The sequence below is a fragment of the Danio rerio genome, chromosome 16 (assembly GCF_049306965.1).
Source record: "Danio rerio strain Tuebingen ecotype United States chromosome 16, GRCz12tu, whole genome shotgun sequence".
NCBI lineage: Eukaryota > Metazoa > Chordata > Actinopteri > Cypriniformes > Danionidae > Danio > Danio rerio.
This window is the reverse complement of record NC_133191.1, coordinates 29,983,297-30,004,290: the sequence shown is the minus strand read 5'-3', so window position 1 is coordinate 30,004,290 and position 20,994 is coordinate 29,983,297. Positions and strand designations below refer to the sequence as shown.

At 35.9% G+C, this 20,994-nt stretch overlaps 1 protein-coding gene across 2 annotated transcripts in view; it reads right to left on the bottom strand.

The window, feature by feature from the left end:
* Positions 1-17,596, bottom strand: part of galnt1 (UDP-N-acetyl-alpha-D-galactosamine:polypeptide N-acetylgalactosaminyltransferase 1) — a 237,148-nt gene extending 219,552 nt beyond the window's left edge. For both annotated transcript variants that reach the window (XM_073926065.1, XM_682380.9), the window contains exon 1: positions 17,275-17,596. The gene's annotated coding sequence lies outside the window, so the exon portion shown is untranslated. The remainder of the gene's footprint in view (positions 1-17,274) is intronic.
* Positions 17,597-20,994: the final 3,398 nt, after the last annotated feature.

The following is a 20,994-nucleotide window of genomic DNA, read 5'->3' as shown; positions in this document are numbered from 1 at the left end:
TTTCTTAAGCTCTGGAGAGCAGCTACATAAACATGAACAACGTTAGGCTTGCTTTCCCATCGACTAAGAAACGATACAAGCTCAATGTGCTGAAAACGAGGCCTTAGCGTTGCAGAATGAGGTCTGGGGAGACGGTTAGGACAACAGTAGCTGAGCCTGAGCAAGCAAGCTGTTCTATCCCCTAAAGCAAACCTAAACAACATTTAGCAGATTATCTGACTACGGTGGCAGTTTGCAAGTAAACTCAGGCCGAGTCAGACCAAATGAGAATATCAAAATATTTGCTCCGTTTTCTACAGAGTTTTATTGCTGACTTATTTGGTAATATGGCAATACACTGTATGAAATGCTGGGTTTAAGGCAATCGATATATGTTGGTACATGAAGGAATTAAGTTAATGTATTATTTTTCAGGGGTGTCAAAATTCATTGTTTTTTTTAATGCACCGTGAGGCAGACACAAACGATTCGGTATTGGTTCAGTAATAATCATAACCGGTTATGTACTGACGTCATTTATTACATATGCGTTATGGCAGTAGCTCTCTATGGCGCGGGAGACCATGAGTAATTAAAATGCTCCAACTACTTAAAAAGTAGATAATGATGCACAATTCACTGCTTTTGAGTTTGCTGGACAGTTTTCAATAACAGGAAAGAACATTAGAACCCAGCAAAGCGAAAACGAAAGTTGTAAAGCCCTTTTGACCTGCTGGCGTGTTTCTGAGGTAACAATTAATCTCCTCTCTCTGCTATTTTCAATAATAGCATTAATTATGGATCCAGGCAAGAGCGTGTCTGCAGAGTGAGTTTTCTCCACCACATTGCCATCTACAATGGACCAGGTGATCGTCGTGGCCGTTTAACATCAGTGTCTATGTCACTGTTTGCTTAACAGTGCTAGAGCAGCGCTGACCATTAGAGCCAATCACAGCCTTTTCTGATGAGCGAGAGATCAATCATAGACATTTAAAAACTCACTTAACAACATTCAAAAAGCAAGCGGGATAATATTTACATTTGTTCATTCGCTATGAATGCTCATGTTGTCTTCTGTGCATGTACTTTAGTTTTGTTTAATACATTCAAAGAGAGTGTTTTCCTTGAGCAGGTAAAATTAAAGGTGCAGTTCATATTTCTAGCTTGTATTAAAGGAGAAAATTGTATTACAAATAATGTATAAATATAAATATATTTATAAATTATACATTTTAATACAAGAACTATTGTGATGCTAGGTTAAATATCGAACTGTTTATGGAAAGCATCGTCAATGCACCAAACCATACCTTACCGAACCGTGAGACAAGTGTAGGTTCACACCCCTATTATTATTTACGAAATTAAGTAGATTGAACATAAAACAATTAAGCTGCCCCACAAAAAAAACTCAAGAATTGTGTTGATTCAGCTCATTTTAAATAAGTAGTTTTAACAAGCAGCAAAACTATTTTTAATGTATAATTCATTCATTCATTTTCTTTTCGGCTTAGTCCTTTTATTAATCTGGGGTCGCCACAGCGGAATAAACCACCAGCTTATTCAGCACATGTTTTACATGGAAGATGCCGTTCCGGCTGCAACCCATCACTGGGAATCATCCACACACTCATTCACACACATACACTACACTACACTACTTTTTTGGACTTGTGGGGCAAAGCAGAGGAAACCTACATAAACACGTGGAGAACATGCAACCTCCACACAGAAATGCCAACTGACCCAGCAAAGGGTTAAAACCAGCGACCTTCGTGCTGTGAGGCCAACGTGCCACCCACTATGCCACCGTGCAATACTAGTGTACAATACTACTGAAAATAAATGAATTATTGAATTGTTGTTGTTGTTGTTATTAAATGATTCGTAAACTATATTAAGCAATATACCTTTGTTTTACGATTAGCACTGGTCACTTTGGGATTTAGATAAGATGTTTTTAATGCTGTCATGCATCAAGTTAAAGATTAATATGAAGCGCATAAGTGACAGTGAGCCTTTTCTATTGTGCCCTAATGCTTTTTTTTATTATCAATCATAAGTTTATTTTTTCTTTTTCATTGCTTGTAGTTTTTTTTTGTGAGTTTTTCCTCCATGTGTTATTATACGTCTATAGTTTTGTTAAAACTTGAGTTTTAGTTTTAGCAAAAAAAGATTATTTTTATTATTTTACCAAGTGCAAAATTTTTATTTTGTTTTAATCAACTTTGTTTTTACTTCAAGTAACACTTTTTTCACCTAAAAGCCCATAATTCTCACTCATTTTTGAAACATAAGAATATTTGAATAAACTCTGAGAGATTTCTATAATTTTTTCTTCCATTAAAAGTTTGTTTACCCAGAACTCCGACACTGGCATTTGTCTAAAAAAAAAATATATATATATATATATATATATATATATATATATATATATATATATATATATATATATATATATATATATATATATATACATACATATCATAAAATATACTTATATGAGTTTAATGGTTTAATCCAAGTCTTCTGAAAAGAGACACAATTGCACTCCTCAATTTAAGGATTTCATTTTGATCTCTTAAACATTTTGAAGCAGAGTTTTGAGTAACTATTAATGGAGAATCAGACATTTCTCTGGTTTGATTAAAAATGTCTTCATTTGTGTCTTGAAGATGAATTTCTTATGGAATTTGAACACGAGTGTGAGAAAATGATGACAGATTTTTCATTTTTTCATGAACCAAACATTTAACTCTGCTCAACATCTGTTAGTTCTGACAGACTTGTTGGAGATGTAATATAACGAAGCTGGCCTGTCCACTAGAGCTATTGTTTTGGATGGGCTGAGCAAGCAGGCCCAATTCAGCACAGTTCTTTTAGACAAGTCTGGCTCTGATTCCTTTTGGCGAAGCATGACCCATTTCCATAAAACACTATCTGTACTCGGAGAAGGCCAGAAGCGCTGTCAAACACTCACACTAACAGCAGGGCATCCGACACATGCAGTTTTTCCTCAATATACACATCAGTAGACATCTGTGATGTCATAAAGCACAAAATGAGGTCACCAGTCAACTCACTGTCTCTAACCCTTCACTGCTGAAACCATGCTTAATCCATCTTCATTACAATGCATAGGCACCTGTTTAATTGGGTTTCAGATCCCTGTCCTTCATTGTGGGATTCTTTTTTTACAGCCTGCGGTGGACTCAGTCAAAGGTAAGAAATTGTAAAAGAAGCACCCTGTATCACACTATGATAAATTTGCAGTTAGTTGTAATTTTAGTAAGGGTTAAGGTAAAATGACATAATAGGTGGGTGTGGCTCTGAGGCCCCGCCTGTTTTGATGTGAAAATATTCCTCTGTCCTTTTCTTCTGTTTGGGCCATTGAGGTCAAAAGGTGAGAAATCAAAACACAAACACTAAAAAGCAGCTTTATAGTATAAATCAAAGTGTAAATCGAACTGTTATCTACACTGACATTGTTTTGCATGTTTAAAAATGCAAAGCTTTTTGCTTTAACACTGAAACTACCAGAATCATGGAACTACTAGAATGGCCATAGCAGTCATTCTGGCCATTTTTAATGTAAGACTGTACCAAATTACATTTTGTAAAATGAGGTTTTAAAATTAAGCTTTGAATATTTTATAAAGTCATTACCCTAAAACACAAACTTTTCTGTCATGCAGTTATAGACTACCCCCAAAGGTGCAATACTTCTCTTTATATTTTTTTCACCATAAGTGAAAATGTTGTTTGAAACTTTGAATGACATGTCTGATGTAAAGTTCTGTTTTTGCTATCAGAACATTGTTTTGTTAGTAAAACGTTGCTAGGCAGCAGAGTGACACATATTTAAAAGCAAAGGAAAAGTAGTGTATGTGAAATGTATGTGGTCAATTTGACCATTACGACCTTTCAAAGAAGAAGTACTCAGAAAATAACCCTTTTTTGTCTCATTTTTTCTAGTGAATAATCTATAGTATAAAGTGCTCTATAAATAGACAAAATTGACTGCATACATGCACATGGCTGTCATAAAATGCTTTATTAATTGCTATATTCCAACCCCTGTAGTTTTCAACCCAGGCTCATTCTCAAAATGCTATATAGACTTCTGGAGAGCACCAAATATGTCCCAGGAGGTACGTTTTTTTCCACCAGAGGCCACTCTCGTGAGTGCCATTCACCCTGCTGTTCTCACCTAAATCCACCAGGGGCCACTGTCGACTGACTGACTGACAATTGACTAACCTTCCCTCCTCCTTCCCTAAAGCCAGGCAATAGTTTTTAAAAACACAGACTGACTCGCCCACCCATTTACTAAACGCAACCGACAGTCTTGAAAAGCAATCGAGAAAAAGTACAGCCCTCGTCTGATTTTTACTAAGTTTTCAGATTTTACCACAACCTCACCCTGTTATTAACTTGTTTATTTTATTTTTTGGGTTCTGTTTATGTCTTACCCGCTTTCTGGAACTGTTCTTTGCTGAACTCGAACCCTGTTGTTGTGGTCAATTCCTCTCTGCATCTCAAGTCTGCCAACGTACATGGCGAGCTACTGGACAAACTGGTAACAGTAAGAAAGCTGTCCACATGGAGGTAAGCAGTCAGCTGTTAAGCACGAAAAGGAACAGCATCATACCGCCCTGTAGCGTTCGTTTTAAAGACGAAATGCAGTCATACGTACTTTTAGCTACATAATTTAGGATCTCCAGAAATGTATATAGGGCTACATTCTCAGAATGAGCCTGTGTTGGTAGTCTTAGTTACATCATGTTTATTTTATATTTCATGTTGTGTGCTTCCTTTTCTAACCAGTAGTTTTAAAATGAACTTTGCTGCTTGTATATTGAAGCCTTTTCACTTTTTCACATCAGCTCAAGCGAGAAGCTGAGCCTCCGTAAGACTGAAATCCTAGAATTGCCCCCCGTCTCAATGTCACAAACCCTCTTTACCTCCACTCACATTCACACAACACAGCTCTCTCTTCAACGGTGTAACCAAACCCCCCTTCCAGATTCTGTTCTCTCCAGCACACGCGTCTGTAACTCGACCAACATCCCAGTTTCTATAGTTCTGTTCAACGCACGTCTCTTTATCACGATGTAATCTGCCTGTTTCCTTTGTGCCTCTGTTATCCGATCTAAAGCCAGTCACTTTACATCCTGAGCCATTATACCATCCGCCACTTAATATAGTTTCATGTCCCTGACTTCATTAGAAAAAGGAAGCAAGTGGACAACTAGCTCATTACTCCAGTCTAATTCCCAAGTCCTGCCAGCTGCTCTATTGAACCACTTCCAGATATATATTTTGGATATATTGATACTGAAGGAACTTGAAAGAAGTTTTCACAAAACTCACCTATAAAATCACAGAACATCAACTTAGATAAGCATCTTTCACCTGGCACTAGAAATTTGACAGTAGAAACATTCTGTATCATGGTTATAATGACCAAAATGATCACAGTGATCAGTATTATTATGTTTTTGTTAAAATTATCACACACTTTAGGCATTCCACCAAGTGTTTTATATGAACATTAATAACCAACAAATATATTTATGTAATTTGGTGAAAAACAATGTAAACATGCATCCAATTTTGCATTTGTTTAATTATATTTGGGTTATTTTGTGTGTGTGTGTGTGTGTGTGTGTGTGTGTGTGTGTGTGTGTGTGTGTGTGTGTGTGTGTGTGTGTGTGTGTGTGTGTGTGTGTGTGTGTGTGTGTGTGTGTGTGTGTGTGTGATATAGGTATTCAACACCATTTTTCTCAGAAAACATATTTTTAAAGGCTCCATTAACTTGAAATATTCCCGAGATGTTAATAACAACCAAAGAAATCCATATATACAATTTGAAAACAAATCTAATTAGTTTACAAGTTAAGTTATGTGTAATAAAATCAAACGACGCAGGGAAAAAGTATTGAACACATGAAGGGGGGCTGTAAAAAAGAATGTGAAAGTCCAGACAGCAGCTGAAATCTCTCAGTAGATCTTTAGCAAACCTCTTCCCTTCATCATTGTAAATTAATATTGGCTGCTTCAGTCAAACATCTACATTACCAGCAGGGCTTGACATAAAAATTTTTGAACACCAGCCACTGTGGCTAGTAGTTTTTCAACATTACTAACCACTTTCCATTTTCACTGGTCACAACTTTGTTGTGGGGAAAATGTGTTTCATATGCAGAAATTAGACTTTGGCATGCTAAAATAATTACTTAATATTGATATTGTGTTATTTTTACATGCCTCCTCTTTCAATTAACAATTTTTTTGTGTGTTGTGACCACGCAAGCTGTGCGCGTGACACTAAATCCCTCGTCAGTGGTGAGCATCACATGTGTCTCACTGTGCACATGATCATCCCCCCATTCGCTGTTCACCTGCTTTCTTTTGCTCATGTAAACACAGTTATTTTTGTAATTTCTTACGCTGGCCCAAGGCTATATGGCCATTCTTATAGTTGAACCCAGCTTTTAAGAAGACAACAATTTTTAAATTATTTTCAACCAGTCAAAGTGGCTAGTGGGAGTGTCTGTCTAAACCGGCCACATCTGAAATCTACCTGCATTTGGCAGGTTGGCGGGTGTTAAAGTCAAGTCCTGATTATCAGGATGATAAAGATGAAATCAGGGTGGACATTTTAGCAAGACAATGATCCAAAACACAGCCAAGGAAACTCTCAAATGCTTTCAAAGAAAGAAAATCAAGCCGAAGAATGTAGCTCAGATGATCACCTGACTTGAAACCAATAGAAAATACAAAATAAAGATCAGATTTGATAGACGAGACCCACAGAACCATCAAGATTTTTACACTCTGTTAAACTCTGTGAAAAAAAATTACACCTAAGCAGTGGATGTGATATAATTCTCATCTGAGAGGCGTATTTAAGCTGCCATAACCAAAAAATCCTTTTATATAAAGTATTAAATATATTTTATTAGTTCAATATTTTCTCTTTTTTTTCTTTTGTTATGTTTTTATATTTTTTGTGTGTACTGTTTGGGTTTTTATCAAAATCTGGTTCAATTCCATGTTACAGTCTACAGTATAAAAACATGAATTTGCATTGTAGCCATTTTTAATAAGCTAATGTCAATGAGTTTTCAAGATCACATTAAACAATAATAATGATAATGAAAATGTTAAATAATAATACTAAACATCAGAAAATTGACTGTGGTTTACTTTGAAACCGGTAATCGTGACAACACTACCTGACACCGATCAGAAAATGGTGTTATTGCATTTAGGTCTTAATGCTCAAAGGCAAAATGATTCACCGCTAAATATGACTGAGGCAAAGAGAAGACGGAAAGGAACGGAGGAGGAAAAAGGAGAGCGAACGATAGTGAGGGAGACATGAAGAGCCGAGATGAAAGGAAATCAAAGCAGGATCCCGATGCGTGGAGAAGGGGATCTCCTGTGATTAATCATCCTCCAACCCTCTACGAGAAGAAATAATCTTGTTAATGTCAACAATGCTGAATACGTTCCAAATGCAGTTTCAAGATGCAAGGATTCAAGATGGCAGCCTGAAAAGGATGTTGGGCTATCTGTTGGATGAGCTAATGATAAAGAACATGAAACGCTGACCGATGGGCCACAGATCAAATCAGCTTTAATGAGCTTTAATTTCATTTCAGAGAAGCGTGGAACAATGCAGAAGCGCTTAAAATAAGCCTGTCAACATTTCCTACCGATATTGCCCCCAATTGAATGAGAAATCTCAAAGATCATCATTAAGGTGAATTTGCTAGCTGGTAGACAATGAGATGGAGATCTGCATCTACCCAGCAATAACCCTGGAGCAAATCCAATTACAGCCCAGCAGCTGCCTCTGTTAGACAAACTCAAAGCTGGTCTGACTCTTCTTCTCCAGACCATTAAAGAAAATATTTTAAAGAATGGCGGTAACCAGAAGGGATTTTTACATGTACTGTTTCACATGTACACCCGGTCTCTCATTCTTGCGCTGCAGATGCTCTGTTTAACTGTTTTCTCTCTAGTGGAGCATGCAGTTTTTCAACTAACAAAGTCCGCCATGTACACAGCAAATGCACTATGGCGCGACGCAACTGACTCTTAAAGGGAATAGGAGATGTGACTCTGATTGTTTTTTTTTTTTCTCAAAACACACCTATAACTCATTAAGAGAATAAGCTCAACCCTGTTAGACCATGCGCTGCAGAGCAAAGCGGACTTTTTGTCCTTACAATAGCAAAAGTGAATTCGGACAAGCCCTTAATGCTTTTGCGCCCTGCACTTTGGACTTTGCTCCTGGATCATCAAAATAGAGCACATAGTGTTTAAATGTTAGCACTAATCTCTTTTACACATTTACATGCTGTGATAGTGCATTGTATATAAACAGTTATCATATGGCTTGACATCAAAAACATGCACTTAGTTTAGAATAAACTAGGGTTAATAGTTTCAAGTGTCCAAAGCTCTAAGCTGTTTTGCGTATTGTGGAGTTTTTATATTATTGTTTTAAATTACTGGTCATTAATTGTTTTGTAGTGAACAATTGGGGTGTAGGATGAAGAATATGGTTGTGCAGAATAAGCCAATTATTGAGCTTTATAAGTACTAATAAACCACCAGGCCATTAAACAAGAAGTTAAAAGTGAGAATAGCTCTCCATGCTAAGGAATTATTAAAAACACCAAAAGCCTTCTCAAAATATCGTCTTATGATTAATTTCTCTCCCTTTCATATTTCACACATATAAGGAATCATGCTCTATATTCAAAAGTATTCAGGTTTCACATTTTCACTTTTCTTTTCAAAACTTTGGTGTCAGAGGAGTTATTATGCTGATCTCATTGGTCTGCTGCTCCACTGCTTAACAAGACAGTTCCCTCGCTCTGTCTGAGTCTTTTCCTTTATTTATATTCCCTGATGTTTCAGTTCCTCACTTGACACTAAAGTGAAACCGCTCTGTTGCTAAATGCACACAGGTTCATTATAGAACTAAAAACTTAAAAAAAAAATTTGTTACTTAAAATAACCAAAATGCAGACTGATAAGTAACAAAACAAAAATTACAATAATTTACTGTAAAACGAATGTAATGAAATCAGACCTTCTAATTAGTTTAGCTCAATGTAATCAAATAATATATATACAATATATATAATGGTGGAGTAATGGGGTGGGGGATATTTTCTTGGCACACTTTGGGCCTATTAGTACCAACTGAGCACCGTGTCAACCCCACAGCCTACCTGAGTATTGTTGCTGACCATGTCCATCCCTTTATGACCACAGTGTAACCATCTTCTGATGGCTACTTCCAGCAGGACAATGGACCATGTCATAGTGAATCATCTCAGACAGTATTTAAATGGCCTCCATAGTCATCAGATCTCAATCCAATAGGGTACCTTTGGGATGTGGTGGAATGGGAGATTCACATAATGGATGTGCTGCTGACAAATCTGCAGCAGCTGCATGATGCTATCAAGTCAATATGGACATAAATCTCAGAGGAATATTTCAAGTACCTTGTTGAATCTCTGCCACGAAGGATTAAGGCAGTTCTGAAGGCAAAATGGGTCCAAGGTAAGGTAATAGTAACCACTTACTAGTAATGGGTACTAATAAGGTGTCCCTTATAAAGTGGCCAGTGAGTGTATATATTCTATTATACAATATATTATAGTATAAAATATACTATTAAAATTATTTTATATATTTAAGAAAAGTCAATCAATCAATCATTACAACCTATACAAATGTATATAAACAGTAAACATAACAATACAGATCAGAACATTAATAATATAGAAATAGAAAATATCCCTTGTATAAAAGTTTTTGCTTAAATTATTTGCTTAAATGCTTTCTGCTCTAGTAAACTATTTGTGGATTGACTTCATCAAAAAAAATACTTAAATATTGTGCTATTGTGGTGCTTAAAATCGCTCTGAGTAACTTCAACCAGCTCGACAAAGCAACACTGGCTCAACCAATGGCATGAATTTGGGGGTGGGGCTATCTGAATAATAAATTACACATTTCAATTCTTAAGTCTTTAAAATAGACAATTTTCTTCAGCTTAGTCCTTGATTAATAAGGGGTTGCCACAGAGGAATGAACCACCAATTACTTATACATAATTTTTTATTATGACGGATGCCCTTACAGCTACAACCCGGCATACTCAGTACACTGACTCGTGAACCCAGTGCTGTTCAGAGAGACAAAAATTAGACTTAAATTGTGACAGAATGAGAATTACAATGATCATAAAGAGTAAAATAAACCATCTACAACTGTAATTTCTAATATTTCTAATTACCTAGACTGTCAATGAAGTAAAATCAGTATAATATAAGGTACGAAAAAGCAGTTCTGCCTATCTGGGAAGAAGAGCTAACTGGAAAGACTATGAAAGATCATTTGTCTGTAGTCATTTCTATTTAAGGTGAATATATTCAAATATGGCCTTAAAGTCCCGCCTCGTCTAGCAGCCGCCATCAACCGGCCCTCTGGAGATCCCCATTAACCCAAATGTCAATATCAGAGTGCTTCACAAGTGCTAACGGAGGGTCTTAATCTAATCCATTACCGATGACCCCGGACAACTATCCTAGGCTTTCAATCACACGCTTTCACTCTCCCATGCCCTCGTGTCAGACATTACCATTGACGGTCAACAGCACTTTAACTGTTTCTCATTGCGTCATGGGCCTTACAATTCAGTTCCACCCTCACTTCGACTCTGCATGTCCAGGAAAGTGAGTCGGCCGCTGGGTTACTGAGGAACAATGGCATTCCTGTGCTCTGTGATGCCAGGTGCCGGCAGGAACACGATCCCTTCCATCTGTCTGTCTGTTCTGGCAAGCGCTCGGCCAGGCCCGGGCAGCAGCTAGAGAGACTCACAGAATGGGACTATTGTTCCAAAGCCTCTTGGAGGAACACACTAAACACCCCTCCTTCCCCACACAACACAAACGTTGACGAACGCACACCAGCATAAACTTACACGTCATGAACTACGTTGAGTTAAAGACGAGTGTCAGACAAATATGTAACATGCACCTCAATTGTATGCATTGAGAAAGTGCACATCTGCAGTTCTGCTGAAGTCTTGCAAAGAGAGGGCAAACAAGCCGCTGCGCTACAGCCCAGTCCCGATGAACATGATTCATTTCCTATAAATGTTCTCCTCTCCAAGATTTCTCAGCAGTGAGCAAGTTTTACATCTGCCTGACCTTATCTTTGCCAAAGAGCATTAGATTGTTGATGGTGTTAGGATTTTTAGGGTAACTTCATGAGGAAAAAGAAAAGTGTGGCAGATCTGTTTTATCAGAATCAGAAAGAGCTTTATTGCCAGGGATGTTCACACATACGAGGAATTAGTTTTCGTGACAGAGCTTCTACAGTGCAACAGATTTATAGAGACAAAAAAACTGATAATAAATATATTTTAAAAAAAGAAGTAATAGTGACTGCAAATATACAAATTGTGACAAAAATCTGAGTGTACTGAAATGAGTCTATCAGGAGCTTGGGAATATTCATAAGGTCCTAAAATCTGCTTGTTTTTTTCCACTTTTTTTATTCTGTTTTTTTTTAAGTTATAGATAAACATTTTTCTATTTAATATTTATGGGTTATATTTTTCTATTACAGTTTTTTTCCAACTGCTTATACACAAAATCTTTTTTCACACAATTTCTGAAACATCTCACACAAAATGCAAAATAACACCTCAAATATTCAAATACAAAAGCTATTTCTCAGCCTTGAACTCCATTTTCAACTGCATAAAACACTTTTTTCAAAACTCTACACACAACTCTACCTAAAACACAAAACTCTAACAGGAATCCACTTGCTTTCATTTTCCAAACACAACCAATCAAAATGCTACACTTATTCTCAAGGTTTCACACACACACTCCTTAAATGTGGAAACACTAATTTCTTAACTGATCACTAATCAATCACTGCTTTTGTCTAGTATAAGCTAGACAATGGGACACTGGACAATGGGACACTAGGTGATGGGACACTGGGCTGTTCTGGTCCAAAAAAAAATGGTTTTCCACCCATCCACAATTTGTAGTTTTGTACCTATACCCCATATTCTCCTTTTCTAAATCCTATAAGAACAGACTAATTCTTCTGAGCCTAGCACTGTAACGTTTGATGACCAACCCTTGGCTTGGCCTAATAAATATTTTCAGTTTTTTTCATGTCATTGGTGTTTACAGTGTACCTGTTACTCCTCTTAGCAGATTACTGTCACTGTAAAACATTGTATTAAAATGTAGATATAAGCCTAAAGAGCAATGAGCTGTAGGATTTACCACAACAGTGTTTGGTTTAGCCAAAATACTTACTGTTATGAAAGAAGTGGTTGCTTCATTTTGAAATGTGTTTATGGCATTTAGAATGCAGTGTTGTGTGTGCAGTTTTGATAAAAGGGGACACTGTTTAGAAAACGTCTATAAGCAGTTGGAAAAAACTGTATTATTATTATTATTGTTATTATTATTATTATTATTATCATCATCATTATTATTATTATTATTATTATTATTATTATTATTATTATTATTACTACTACTACTACTACTTCCACTAATACTACTATTTTCACATCCACAACTACTACTTTGGGAATTATTATGGTACAATAATAGTAGGCCTATATTGCTGTCACAGTTTCTTCAACTTAAACCAAACTTTTGACAGTTTGTCATGAAGAAAACTGTAGAAGGGGCAAGTTTTAAGCCAATTAAATGAATTGAAAAGACCAGCTTAGAGAAGAAGTCTGTCATTTATGAGTTAAATAATAGTTAAATACTATGTTAAAAATATAATTAATAATAATAATAATAATAACAGCAAAATTAAGACAAATAGAGAAACTGTTCAGTAAGATTTTTAACATCGCTTTACAAAATTAGATCAAACTTTCATTTCATTAACCTATATGGTTAAATCTACAAATGGAGTTTGCATGTTCTTTTCGTGTTCGCGTGAGTTTCCTCTGGGTGCACTGGTTTCCCAAAGAAATGCAGTACAGGTGAATTGGGTAAGCTAAAATTGTCCGTAGTTTATGTGTGTGAATGAGTGTGCATGGATGTTTCCCTGTGATGGGTTGCAGCTGGAAGGGCATCCGCTGCGTAAAACATGTGCTGGATAAGTTGGCGGTTCATTCCGCTGTGGCAAACCCAGATTAATAAAGGGACTAAGCCGAAAAGAAAATGAATGAATAACTCTACAAATAAGGGCAGCGCAGTGGCTCAATGGTTAGCACTGTCGCCTCACAGCAAGAAGGTCACTGGTTTGACCCCCTTTTGAGTCAGTTAGCATATCTGTGTGGAGTTTGCATGTTCTTCCCGTGTTGGTGTGGGTTTCTTCCGGGTGCCCCGGTTTCCCAAACAGTCCAAAGACATGCAGGATAGGTGAATTGAATGAGCTAAATTGTCCATAGTGTATGTGTGTGTGAATGCGAAAATGTGTGGGTGTTTCCCAGTGATGGGTTGCAGCTGGAAGGGAACCCGCAGTGTAAAACATGCTGGATAAGTTGGCAGCTCATTCCTCTGTGGTTCATACCACTGATTAATAAAGGGACTAAGCTGAAAAGAAAACGAATGTATGAATGAATAAATCTACAAATAGAATTTCAATAAAAAAGACTGCTCATCACGTCTTTTGTCCATTTATTGTGTCCATTTATCAGTTTCCTTCAACTGAATGAATTTTCTGCTTATTATTAGCATATACCACTCTTATTATCATAATTGAAATTTTTCCATTACGATGGTTCCTCATTATTATCTATTTATTGTTTGTTTTCAACTGCATGAAATTCTCCCTCTAACAGCAAATGTCAGTGTTATTAGTATAAAAGATATTTTTTCCAATTAAGCGGCTCGTTGTTGTGATTGTTTTTTCCACCGTTTATAATCAGTACATCTGTTTTAAAATCACATCATGTTTCTTTGCTTGTTCAATTTATATTATAACTTTTTGCACAATGCTGAAGTTTTTGGACATGTCAGAATAATAAACTTTACATTGACAAATGTAAACAACACAATCCTGCACAGGCACTCAACACAAAATACTACAACCTCAGTGTAATATTTTCCCTCTACCTATTCTGCTTTAACATATTCTCCAAGCACAGCAACCGTTCAACACCCCGAGGCAACGCTTTACCCCCTCACACACTGGGACTATCAATTCCTCCCAGCTAAAATGCATGTAGCCGGGGTCTGTCCAAAATCCACATAGACGACGCACTGTTTAGAGCCGAGAAGTCGTCCAGTGAAAGCAGCAGTGGATAAATTATGAATAGCTCGTTCTCCCCTTTGTGAGAAACATGACAGATCAGTTCCTGCACCCTCGGCTTGTACAGCTTCATTTCTGACTCCTGGGGCCCGTCGTCTCCACGCTCTCATCTCCTAATGGTCCTTCCAGTGATTACAGAGACATAAGTGCACCGTCTGTCTTGATGATCAATCATCTGCAGGATCTATATAGACGGCCCCACCGCAGAGATCCAAATGTAATCAAATTTAAAGGAGTGGACACTGCCCGATCTGCCAGCAGTTTGAGGGCCGTCGTTGGCTGTAAGCATGACTGACAACTTATTTAGTAGCGCTTCAGCGGCATGCAACACAATACGTGATGATGACAACTTGGGGTGTTGGACAAAAGCATGCTCAATTTCGCCTGTCGTGTCATCAATGGACTCCAGAGAGCAACTGAACCATGAAACAGCTCTTTTTACCAGGAGAAAGCCATTATGCATTGTACATTTATTATGTAATTCACGAATACACAAACAAGGCATCTGGGAGTCATGGTTTGTCACCAGTCATGATCCCTTCTTTCTTTTTAACGTCACTTTGTTTGACACTTCTGATGCTGTGAGACAGATGTGCAAAGAGCAAATGTCTGAACAATATCTCAACAATAAAGTACTTATGGCAAGCTGTTTCAAGGAATCCAGATGTTGCTAGCCTTTTTGTTTTCAAAAACGTACTATATTACTCGCTAATAGTGTGTTTTTGTACTTATTTTATTGGTGACTAGTACTCACAGTACCAAAATAATGAGTACTGTAACTACTCTAGTGTTTATGGTAGCAACATTAGGACAAAACATTGCTACTGGAGAATTTATGGTTCAGACACTGACTGTGTATCCACTGTCTGTATTCACAGTAAATAGTCAGTACGGTTTCTTTTAGTCATTAATGTCTATTTTACTTATTGATTAGTTTCAGTTTTCCCAATAACAACTGAAAAACTACAAATATCTATTTACTAAACATTCATGTAAATTAATGTAACATTTAAAAATAGTGGTAAGATTTTAATAGTGATACCAATTTACAAAAATGCAGATTAGTTAACAATATTATTGCATTAAAAATAACGGTGTTCATTCATTTACGTGTATTCATGTTAGTTAACAAACAAACAGCTGTTCGTTGTTAATTCATATTAGATAAGTTCCAATAAAAAATAATTACTAACACATCATTTAAATCTAATAACCAAAATATTAAATATTTAAATTAGCATAAAATAAAATTAGTAGAGATGCTCCGTTCAGGATTTTTGCAGCCGATACCAAGTACCAATTCCTTGCTCCCGATTCTGATGCTTCTTAGCTTTATAATGCATTAAGAACATTTTTAATCTAGAGTGCCTTACCTAATAGAATAAATGAAAGATGTTGCATATAATCTCTTAAACACGTCTCTTATAACCATTTTGTGTGGAAATGTAATGATCAGAAGCAGCTTTATATAAAATAATAGATAAACCAGATTAAAAAATGGAAAGAAAAATGACTAACAAAGCATTTTGGAAGCATTGCAAATGATGAAAGATTCATCATAGATGAATGGGTTCCATGATGAAATTCATCATGTCTCAATAAAGTTTAGAGCACATATTTGATGCATAAGAAGTTAAAAAGCACCTATAAATCCATTACTTCTTACTATAAAGAAATAGGTTATAATATATCCACTTTTATTTTATTTTTCTTTATTATGATAAGTTGTATTATTATATTTTCAAGTTAAAAAAAAAATTCTCTGTAATTTTCCAGCCAGGATTTTATGAACTTGCAATATTGTAACTTGCAATAAATACTGCTTGTAAAGAAACACTTTTGATCAGTTTATGAGATCAGCCAGATTAGCCGATTGAGTGATGAAATGTGATTATCAGCCGATACCGATGTTTGGCCGATCAATCTGAGCATCCCTAAAAAAATAGGCAAAAATTGCTTTAAAAGTATTCATTTTAACTACTGTAAATGAAGCTTACTGTAAACTCCTCTCAATGTGGCTATGAAGCCCCTTTTTCTTCTAATAACCACCTTTATACAGTAAATAAACAACTTACAATCATCAAGATAAGGAATGTTACCAGTAACTATGGGGAAACATGCTATAATCTCTTCTATCCTACTAGAATGGAATAGTGCTAGAATTTTATTAGAGGACGCCTAATGAAATGTAAAAATATTGGTAATCAATTTACAATAAGGTTCTCTTAATCGCTAACTGCACTGGTTTATCAGAAAGAGCTTTATTGCCAGGTATGTTCACACACACAAGGAATTAGTTTTCGTGACAGAGCTACAGTGCAACAGAATTACACAGACAGGGAAAAAAGCAGATAATAATAAGTATGTTTTAGAAATGGAAGTAGTGGAAATGGAAGTAGACTGCAAAAATACACACTGACAAGTGTATGTACGGGTATATTACAATATACATAAACCACCAATAAAAAAAAACTTCTAAAATGTTGATTGAGGTCTGACGTGTTACTAATGTGTTACTACATACAGCAAGCTGAACCTGTTCAACTAACGTTGTAAATGATAGTTGCATTAAACATAAAGATGAGCATTTTTTCTATTAAATGCTTTGTTAACTGTAGGCTAATACAACTAACGGCCACAGTGTTTCCTTTATTGGATTAACAATTACAAAATAAGTACTATTATCACGCACACCAGCTAGTTAAAAGAGATCAATTAGTCAGAAGACTGCCTTCACTCTTGAGTCCCGGTGCGATTTTACAAAAACAGACGTTTTATGGACACAAAACAAAAAGTCGCATTCTCCTTTTGAACCATTGGTGCTCCTGTTTAACCTCTTGTCTTTCTGCTTAACACTGACACATGAACAGACCAGTCGGCTATTAGAGGAGCCGGACCCGGGAGCCCGTGACTGCGGGTTAGATGTTGGACATACAAATGAAAGTATTTTACCTTTTCTGTTTTCGACAGCGCACGAGACGAGAACAGAAACCCTCCGCTTCGTCCCGGTGCAGATCTGAGGCTCCACACGCTGAAAAAATGTGATCTTCAGATCGTAGTACCTCAAAAATTAATCCCAAACATGATCGAGCAAAGAGCTGGCCCGAAATATAGCGCTTTTCTCAAAATCCGCAGTGTCGCTCCGAGGAGGATGATAAGCCGTTAGTTTAGTGTGCGCGGGGCGGCCTGTTCGTTGGCAATTATGGTGTAAATTGGCCGAGGATCGAGGACAGTCCGTCCGCGGGATGAGCGCTGCGCTCCGGCTGAAAGCACTGAGCGCCGCTACTCGGTCTAACGGAGACGGAGCAGCTGAAGAGACCCGCCCACTTTAGCAACCCGGAAGAGAACTGTCACCAACGGCTTCAGTCCACCTCCAAAATGAGAGCCATACAGTAGGTGGACAGACGAATTATTATTTTTATTTATTCGTCATAGATTATAAACGTTCTGCAGTATAAAAAAGTGTGCTGAAAGTGAGGCAGCTATAGGTAGTTTTATTGTTTGCTAACACTTGTGGCTATAGCCTACACTTATTACTTTTTATTCTTGCAAAACTACAAAATCCTACTATTAAGATAATGTTGGAGCTCCTGCAATAACACAGTCTGTTTTGTAACTTGTCATGTGTGTAAGTGTGTGTGGTAATAATAGTCAGACAATGGTTTCTGCTTGAGAAATGGTTTTGTTTATGAAAACCGCGGGATCAGATTAAATATTGAAGATTAATTAAGATTTTATGTTTCGTGGACTGCAGTGGCTCAACAAAATGCAAAAATGACGAAATGATGTTGACAATATTGTTTTGTGTTTTGTATGAATAAGAGAGTGCTAAGTTACTCATGAATAAAACACAGTGACTAATGTTATAATATAAAAGTCGGGTTTAAACATTACAAATAAAACTGAAATACAGCATACATTTAATTAAAATAAATCTGCAATACAGTTTTTTTCCACCTGTACACTGTGTTCTGGTATTTTTTTTCTGAGTAATCAGTTGGTCTGAACAATGGGTGTAACAGTATTTCACTCATAAAAAGTGATGTACTGTTTAAAATCATAAAATCATAAAATCATTTCTGTATTTAACAGTTAATAACATTTGTTTTTATTTTTGTTATAAAAAAAAATAAAAGGCCTAAAAATAATACAATTAAAATAAAAGTTTCTACCATGCTTTCCATAAACTCATAATACCTCAGTTTTCAGTTTCAGTTCTCAGAGTAATGGGAGTTTCACTGTTAGGAAAGTTTGTTTGTTTTTTTAACTTTTCCAAGTGATATTTATTGTTAAATGCTTATATAATAAAACTAAATTATAATAGTAGTCTATAATAATTAAAAAAACTAATTTTCATACTACCTCTTTTTATCTTTTAATGCTCTGTTTGATATAAACTGTGATGCTGGCATCCTGTATTGGGATTATTTCTGTACTTTGGGAAAAAACACACAGTCACTTCCTGATTTGAGAAAATACAAATCGACAACAGCATCACAGTGTGACCCTTGCCCTGTGTGTTTGGCAGCTGTAAAAACCTTCCAGATGATTAACAGGTTTCGCCAAAATCCCCAGTGTTTTTCTATTATTAAAATGGCTTGTCTTTATTTTAGGTGTATATTCTGTTACAGAATTTAACTTCTTTACAAATAATTAAAAAATGGAACAATATTAAATCTTTCATGCATGAATTATGAAAAACACTATCTATCTATCTATCTATCTATCTATCTATCTATCTATCTATCTATCTATCTATCTATCTATCTATCTATCTATCTATCTATCTATCTATCTTATGTTTCACATTTTTAGTGCATTTGCTCTTTGCTATTCTAATTTATTCCCAGCATTGTGCAAAAGAATAAACACACTTATTTACAATAAACATAAGCCTCCTTTGGGTAGAGCTGTGCTCAACTGTAAGCAATATAGCAGTACATATTAGAACTGAACCTACAACATGCATAGGTCTATAAATCATTCATGAAATTACTCAATTTAGAAGACATTTTCAGGAGAAAAAAAAAAAAGATTTTAATAAAGTTTACATCTGACAGATTTTGACACTCAGTTTAAAATTTTTGTAGGTATTCAAGTAATGAAAGGAAAACTATTAGTTTTGTATGGAATGACTATTCAGCATTCACAAGTTTAGTTAATTTTGACTGACATGACATAAGCAAATGATAATGTTATAAAACAACAGAGAGTTGTATTAAAGCAATTGACGCATGTCCAAAAGCATTTACAATTTGTGGGAAGGAATGAGAAACTATGATGTGCACAAATGACTAATTGTTTTGAGAAATGCATTAACTGTTGTGCAAATGTAAATAGCGTTGTGAGAAATGCACCAAAGCGACTGAGAAAAACTGTAATCAGAGGGAGGTAGAATAGCCTCAGCAGAATAGACCACCATGTTATCTAGGCCCGTAGCCATCCTGGTGAAAAGGGTGGTTCTTTTTTCTCAAAAAATTGACCTTTTTGCAGTTGTTCGCCTCAATTTCTACTGAATTATGAGGTTTAAATACTGCATTTTAGTTATATTTCAAGCACTATTTTTAGCTGGAGTAGCTGGTCAAATGGTCATCATAACTACACTTTTTGAGGTACCAAAAACATTTGCTCAATAAAGAAGTCTGAAAAAAATTATCTTGTTTACAAATACAAATATATTACATCATATTATCATTAGAAAAAAGGTAGTTAAAGTTTTAAATAAAAAAATGTTGGCCCTATTTTTTTCATCAGGTTTATTATTAAAACAATATCACAATATAATAATAAAAATAAAACTTATTGATAGCACAATAACAATTATTATTAATAAACCTATTAGCAATATAGCAAAATCATGCAAAACATTAACTGTGAACTGTAACAACTTATTATGATTTCATCCTTATCTTACTTCATGTTGAATCATCAGTTATAGTAAATCAACATCTGAAACACAACATAAAACTTCTTTCTTTAATTTTTTTACAGCATGCAAAAAACAATGATCTTTTGGTGTGTGAAAGCTGTCAGCCATCTTGTATTAATGATGTCATCAAGCATCAGTCTACTGAAACTGCCATCAAGTCATTTGAAGAAAAATACTAAGAGAATGAACTTTAAATTGATGTTAATTAAGTGTACACAAACACTGTCGCTGGTTTAAGCAACCCTCAGTTGGCATTTCTGTCTGGAGTTTGCATGTTCTCCCCGTGTTTGCTTGGGTTTTCTCTGCGTGCTCTAGTTTTCCCCATAGTCTAAAGGCATGCGCTGTATGTGCATTGGGTAAGCTAAATTGGTGTAAATACATGTGGGTGTGAATGCTAGAGTGTAGGGGTGTTTCCCAGTGATGGGTTGCATCTGGAAGGGCATGCGCTGTGGAAAACATATGCTGGTTAAGTTGCTGGTTCATTTCGCTGTGGCAACCCCTGATTAATAAAGGGACTAAAATGAATGAATGAAGTGTTCATAAATTTGGGCACTGTGCATGAAAGGGTTATTTGTAAATTTCTTCAAGTTTCCAACAAGGTTTTTACCTTTAAGTAATACCATAGTAAAACCATTCAGAGGTTCACAAAAAAAAAATCTACAACCATTATCTTTTACTTATCTCCTAACTTTTTGAAACTTCTGTGGATTAAAACGACCCTATGGATGTTAAAGGGTTTTCAC